This window comes from Centruroides sculpturatus, unplaced genomic scaffold, assembly GCF_000671375.1.
Source record: "Centruroides sculpturatus isolate CEXI.00-Female unplaced genomic scaffold, Cexi_2.0 scaffold90, whole genome shotgun sequence".
Lineage (NCBI taxonomy): Eukaryota > Metazoa > Arthropoda > Arachnida > Scorpiones > Buthidae > Centruroides > Centruroides sculpturatus.
Genome location: NW_019384353.1, coordinates 233,694 through 241,262, shown reverse-complemented (window position 1 = coordinate 241,262; position 7,569 = coordinate 233,694).

Here is a 7,569-nt window from a genome sequence, read left to right as displayed (position 1 = left end):
GTTTACACGTTTAAAACGTGCGCCTCAACCTCTCTATTAACTTGCACTCCCCAACTTGGGGAGGTGCAAGTTAATAGAGACAAAAAAACGGGAACTAATAAAATACAATTTATTAAAATGTTGTTGTACATTTTGGTAGTTTCCAATTTTGAACATAATTCTCCAACATGTAAAACATTATCTCTACGATAAATTATGCATTTTACAATTTAATTACAACTTTTTTCATCAGATGAATTCATTTTATTAATGAATTATTTATTGACTTTGATGATGAGATGCAGATTTGCATTAACCCATTTGCAATCATTTGCCAATATATCGTCAAATAGATAATTAATGACACAAATCGCTTGACGATTTATCGTCAAACTGAGAATTTACGATTCTCATAAAACATTCCATTCATAGATGGCACTACATTACTATAGGTTATTCTGTACACTGTGTTTCACATACATACTACTAGATTAAATGTTATTTTAAGAAATTTCTTGCTTTAAAAAATTTTGATTGTGTGTGAAAAAACTGTTTGTTTTAATGTTCAGAACAAAATGGCCATTTGTACAGGGTTACTCATGGAAATGAACTGTATAATCGAAAAATTTTATCTATGATCGAATTGTGTAAATTATAAAATAACTGTCATTTTTAACATATTTTCTTTGGGAGAAATTTTTTATGCTAGAAAATAAATTTTACTACCATAAACAACAAAGTAACATATATATGTGGATTTTTTGTGAATTTTTAAATGATATAAGTGAAATGACCTTGAGTGAGTAAAGTTTGCAGTGATCATTGTCAAACAATGAATAGTGAAATGTCATGGCCTTAAAAGGGTTAATATTAAGCATAAAAATTTACTTTCAACACTGTGTGTGTGAAAAATAGCATATTATTTGTCTGAAGACATTTAGAAATAGAATACAAAGATGGTTTTGTAAAATTTTTATTCACTTGTGATAAATGATTAAAATAAGATATAGCAAGTATATAATGCAATGTGTGTTTATGAACTTAACAAGAAGTAAATAATTAAATTATCTATTCAATTCAGATGATCTTAAAAGAATGAGATCATTTAATAAGTTTCTAGTAGCAACTGCCATACTGTTAATGTAATTCCCTTAAGGGTTTCAAGTTTGCCATCATATGTGCAATTTACGATTTTGGTTTCATCCCATTTTTGTTGTTAACCTAAGTATGCAAGCAAACAAGGTATATTGCTATTTGGAATATATTTGTGCTCAGGCTTGAAAAATTGATTTCTGAGGCAAAGGATCAGCAGTATGGAGTATATTTTGTGTGTCTGGCATCATTGGTTACTAATTATGTCTTTACTAATGGCTGCTTTCATATGCTAAATTGGCTTTGACTTTTTTGGCTACAATTTTATAAGTCTGGCTCAATTTGGAGTCAAAGTCAACTGCAGTACATTTTTTGCTGTTGTATTTACAGCTCCAGTTATTGGGTTTTTGTATTGTGTGGTTTAGCCTGTTTATTAATGTAGCTATAGCATATAGTTACAATGTATAAAACACACAGCTGTAATTCACAATGCACCTTCAGTGCTAGAGCAATGGGTAAACACTTTGAATTAGTGGCATTTAGGGCACTATTTTATAAGTATGCGGGGGTCATTAGATGTTGAAGAGAGGAAGGTAGGTTATAGATTAGGTTGTAGCTATATGACTGTCAAAAAAGTGGGCTTCTCTATCACTTTCTTAGTCTAATTTTAATGTAAACCAAAATTGATTGTGTAATAGATGCAGTATTTTGCAAATTTTCAATAGCAATGTTCTTATTTTAAGGGCTAAACCTATGTAGCATGCATATTCTATAATTTCCGACTCTAAATGACTAGTTTTTCTAATTAACGCTTTTGAAGTATTTATTGTGCCTGCTCCAAGATCCCCACCTTGATATGAGCAGGCTTGCATGCCCTACAGAGACTGTGAACTATGTCAATGGGTCCCATGCTGGGGATAGGAGCCAGAGTTCAAAGATGGGATCAGTTGTCCTCCACACTAGGGATTGTGCATGAGGCTAATACTCCCATGTAAAAACTCTCCTTTTGCCTTTTTTTAACAAGAGAAAGGCGGTGGGGGTCCTGACTTGGAGTTGTCCTCCATCAAACATGAATTGACAGGACCAGAATAGGCAGAAAGAAAGTGGAAGTGTGAATGTCGTTTGGGTGTGCGGAATGTAAGAGGAGCAAAAGGTAAAGGAATTAATAAGAGAAATAGCTGAAAATAAGTTAATGTTCTTTGTATGAGTGAAAGGCAAGGAGTGTAAGAATGTATTCAACTGGTCTTGTGTGCAAGAGATAGAGCAAGTAAATAAAAGAGTGTCATTCTGATGTGGGTGCACTTCAATGCAAAGTGAAATTGTGTATGCCCCAGAGGTGTTGTAAAAAGTTGAGAGACATCTTAGATAATCACACGTTCATGAGGGTCTCGCTTATAACAAGATATGAATGGATGGGTGGATGTCAGAGAATTCTGAGTCTGGTGATTCCCGGGTGAACCATTGGTTGAGTCCTGAGTGAAAAGAGACCTATAAGTGTCAACACCTTTTTTCCACATAGGAAAATCATACGAAATATCAAAAGAGTATAATGATGTATCCACCACTGCATCTTTCAATCTAAGTGTTTACTGTGACTCAGACTATTACTTAATAGTATCGAAGGAGCAACTGAAGATTGTTTTCCTCTTATGAGTATAGAGAGCATGTGGAAAGTGGAAATGCTTCCAAACCTCCTCCAATCTTGTATAGTATAACAAGAGTGGATCTTGAGAGAGGGACAGTGTGGTGAAAGAGAAAAAGGCTGCATACATATGTAGTGTGAGTGAGAATGAGTGCAAAGTGAAGAAACAAGAAGCTGCATATGTGGTAAATGGTGAGCTAATGTGGGATGAATTGTGGTGGTGTGAATATTTTGAGAACCTGTTGAGGGGCAGTGTAGATATCTCTGCAACTGTTCCTCTATTCATGCTAAATGAAGATAATCAAATAGTAATGGATGTAGCACTGAGTTAGGTTAGGAATGCAATAAGAAGGGAGAATGTGAAATGGTAAATCTTTTAATTAGCACTTCAGTAACCATACCATCCAGACCAAAATATGGAGGGAAAAATAAATTGTAGAGTTGGGGTATCCATTCTTCATGTTGGGATATGAGCACGATGCCATGTGATTGGAGACATGCTCTGATTGTTCCAACATAAAAGGGCAGACTGCAATTACTTCTGTGGCATAAATTTGTCGAGCATACTCGGAAAAGTGTTTGCACGAGTGTTGGTCGACAGAGTTGAGAAGCCAAGTGCAACGTGAACCATATCTTCGCACCCCTTCCCTTCAAACACTAGTGTTTATAGTATGCTTTTTATAGATCAGCAGAATGAATAGGGAGAAACTGGAATGAGAAGTAAACTACAGTTATTAGATGTGTAAGAGCAATGTATGAAAACAGCAAAGCATGTGGATACTTAGATGGTAAAGTGTCTGAAGGTTCATAATTTAGGAAGATATAAGACAAGGATTGTTATGTCTCACTGGTTGTCTTATGTTTTCATGGATGCACGAATGAGGAGATCCAGAGAGTGCCCAAGTGTGGAATGAGAATTAAATGTCATCTGCACATGCCAATTCCAATAGAATCATTGTGCTAATAGCACAGAGCAAGGAACAGCTTCAGATACTTGTTTCTAATCTTGAAGGTGTGTGGAGTGAATTGTGATTGCTCACCTTTGTGTTCAAGCACATACACATTGCATAATTGTTCTGGAATGAACAACCGGAACAACTACTAATCAAATACTCTGTTGGAACAAATGTCCCAACAGAGTATTTGATTTTTGGTTGCACAAGTTCCAACTACTAATCAATCTTATTTTTTAGGCCCATCTGCTTTAAAAAACTATTTAACTGTCACCATTTTAATATACTTTAGAATCACAATAGAATCATTGGATTTTGTAATCTGGAATCAAACAGACCAGATAATGGTTACTTTTGTGATCATTTTTGTGCAACTCAGCAAAGGTAGAGAACCTTAAATGGCAATTTATACAGAAAATCATACAGATGAGGTCACATAATGAGAAATACTCTAATAATCTAGTTTTAACAAAAACATCTCTTTTCAGGCCGTGTGTCAGCATTTACTTCAGGTGCGGAGAATCCCCACAGAGTAGAAAAGGTGACAAGCGGGACAAGATACGCACTGACCGTGTCTTTTACCTGCGACAAGAGTTCGAGTATAGCCGATCCCACTCTAAAGAAGTAAAATTATTTTTACATTTATTCGATATTAATTACTCCTGGAAAAAAAATCATTAATACTTGGAAAAATAAATGCTCATAGATGAATAAGGATTATGTTTGCATTCCACAAACTTTTTATCGAGAGAGGTTATCTTGTACATTCAAAAGTTGATGTTTTTATATTAAACGTTGAAAATTTTTTAAATTAATTTTTTCCTCATTATTTACAAATAAAATTACAAGACTGTGGTACAGTAATATATTTTTATTCCAGTTTGTCACTTAACACAAACCCAGTTTAAATTAACTATTTAGGAAATTTAATCATTAAAAACAAGAATTTAAGATGCATAATTTATATGTTCAAGAAGTTGGTGTTGTGACTGCTTTTGGTACAGTACAATGAAAATCAAAGCTAAATGAGGATATATTTATGTATGGTTCATTTATCATCAATGAACAGTATGCTAATTTTTTCTCTATACCATAATACAGTGGTGCCTCTTATAACATACTTAATCCGTTCCAGGTGCACGAGTGTTGGTCGACAGAGTTGAGAAGCCGAGTGCAATGTGAACCATATCTTCGCACCCCTTCCCTTCAAACATTCAAACACCAGTCTTTATAGTATGTTTTTATAGATCAGCGGAATGAATAGGGAGAAACTGGAATGAGAAGTAAACTACAGTTATTAGATGTGTAAGAGCAATGTATGAAAACAGCAAAGTATGTCGATGCTTTGCTGTTTTCATACATTGCTCTTACACATGTAATAACTGTTGCGAAATCATGCATTTCGTATAACGGACTTTTCACTTAACAAACGTTAAGTGAAAAGTCCGTTATACGAAATGCATGATTTCGCAACAGTTATTACATGTGTAAGAGCAATGTATGAAAACAGCAAAGCATCGACATACTTTGCTGTTTTCATACATTGCTCTTACACATCTAATAACTGTAGTTTACTTCTCATTCCAGTTTCTCCCTATTCATTCCGCTGATCTATAAAAACATACTATAAAGACTGGTGTTTGAATGTTTGAAGGGAAGGGGTGCGAAGATATGGTTCACATTGCACTCGGCTTCTCAACTCTGTCGACCAACACTCGTGCACCTGGAACGGATTAAGTATGTTATACGAGGCACCACTGTATTATGGTATAGAGAAAAAATTAGCATACTGTTCATTGATGATAAATGAACCATACATAAATATATCCTCATTTAGCTTTGATTTTCATTGTACTGTACCAAAAGCAGTCACAACACCAACTTCTTGAACATATAAATTATGCATCTTAAATTCTTGTTTTTAATGATTAAATTTCCTAAATAGTTAATTTAAACTGGGTTTGTGTTAAGTGACAAACTGGAATAAAAATATATTACTGTACCACAGTCTTGTAATTTTATTTGTAAATAATGAGGAAAAAATTAATTTAAAAAATTTTCAACGTTTAATATAAAAACATCAACTTTTGAATGTACAAGATAACCTCTCTTTTATATTAATTAATTGATTAATAAAAAAAAATATGGCTATAATCAGGTACAAGTGATATGTACAGTACATACCCAGTATTGCTTAGCACAACTGGGTGGTAAACTAAATATAGTCATCATTGTACAAAAAAAGATGTTAAATATGTGTAATAGTAAATAAATGGTATGGGCGAGAGTGGACTCTTGCAATGTGTGGGACATAACACAATAAATGGCTGGGTAGCTTCCCAGAAAACCAACAATGTTCAGTATAATTTTTGCACTAAAGTCCATTTGAAATATAAGTCTATAAGAGTTTTGAATGACCTGTAGATTTCTTCGCCTTGCAGGAGAAGGCTTTTATTACATGGCCAATCTATATATTTGTAGTCTAAAATTTGCTGCAAGTCCTTCCTTTCTTTTTAGACTATAAGGCAGTCAAACAGATAATAGTCCCATCAGTTTTGTCACAAATAGAGCACTTATCATTATCAGTAATTTGAACCTGTGTAAGTAGCTTTGAAAGTAGCCATGGTTTGTTATAAATTGGCTCTAAATCAATCACATTACAAACCAATTCATTTTGTACATACTTTTAATGTCTGGTAAGTATGAGTAAGTTGTTTCATTATGAAAGTTGTCCCAAAACATTTGCCATTCTTTTGAAATATAGTTTTTTTATAGTGTTGAATCCTGTCACAGGTGGTAATTTGCTGTATATTATGGTGTTTTCTTGGTTGGTGGCTGTCTTCTTTGCTAATTTGTCAGCTTTTTCATTGGCAATATTTCCCTGATGTCCTTTCAGCCAATTAAGGAAGAAGGCACCATTTGAATTTTGTAACATAGTATTACTATTCATAATCGGGTGAGTGTCATTGTTCTGAATTATGTAAATAACTGCTTGGCTGTCAGAATAGATGTTAATGTTATGATGTGGTTATTTAGCAATAGTCTTCCACTGCAGTGGCAATCGCCAGCAGTTCTGCTTGTGTAACACAATGTATTATCTAATTTGAGAAGTTCTGTATATTTATGATATATTACATAACTGCCACCAATGTTATTGGCAAAAATTGCCAATAACATTGGTGGCAGTTATGTAATATTGGTGCCAAATAACAATGTTATTTGGCACCAATTGGCATCTGTGTATATGTCTATATGACTATCTGTCAATGGTTCAGAGTAAAAATATTTTCTTTTACTTGGGTTCTGGATAAGTGCATAAGGGATCTTCCATTTGAAATCGTCTTTTTTTAAGTCTCTCATCCCAAATGGTGATGTCGTTATTGTGTTTCAGTTTCCATTTTAATGCGTGGCATTTGATTTTGAGATCCATGGGGGGGCTTTTCTAGCGATTATCTGGCAATTGTTAGTAGGAGTCGTTCTGTACCCTTTAGTGAGAATCAGTAGTGCATTCCTTTGGGCAAATATTAGTTTCCTTTTATCATGTATTTTGTGAGTGGCTTCTTCCCAAGCTGGGAAGGTATAGGTAATTATTGGAATAAATATCATATTATAAATTGAGTAAGTCCATAGCATAAGAGTCAAGTCCCAGTTGCTTTTAGTGACCTTAGAAAAAGACTGAAAGATTAACCCTGTTTTCTTACAAATGTTCTCAATATGTGTGGTCCAAAGAAGCTTAAAGTCAAGTGTAATCCCTAAATATTTAATGCTTTTCTCTCTTTTTATACTTTGACCCCATCTGAATTCTCAGGACTCTCTTGTACAAGCTTTGAGCACCTGGCTTGTTCCAGACGATTCCTGTTGTTTTTTCTGGATTGTAGATCAGCTGCTTCCCCCCATTTGCTT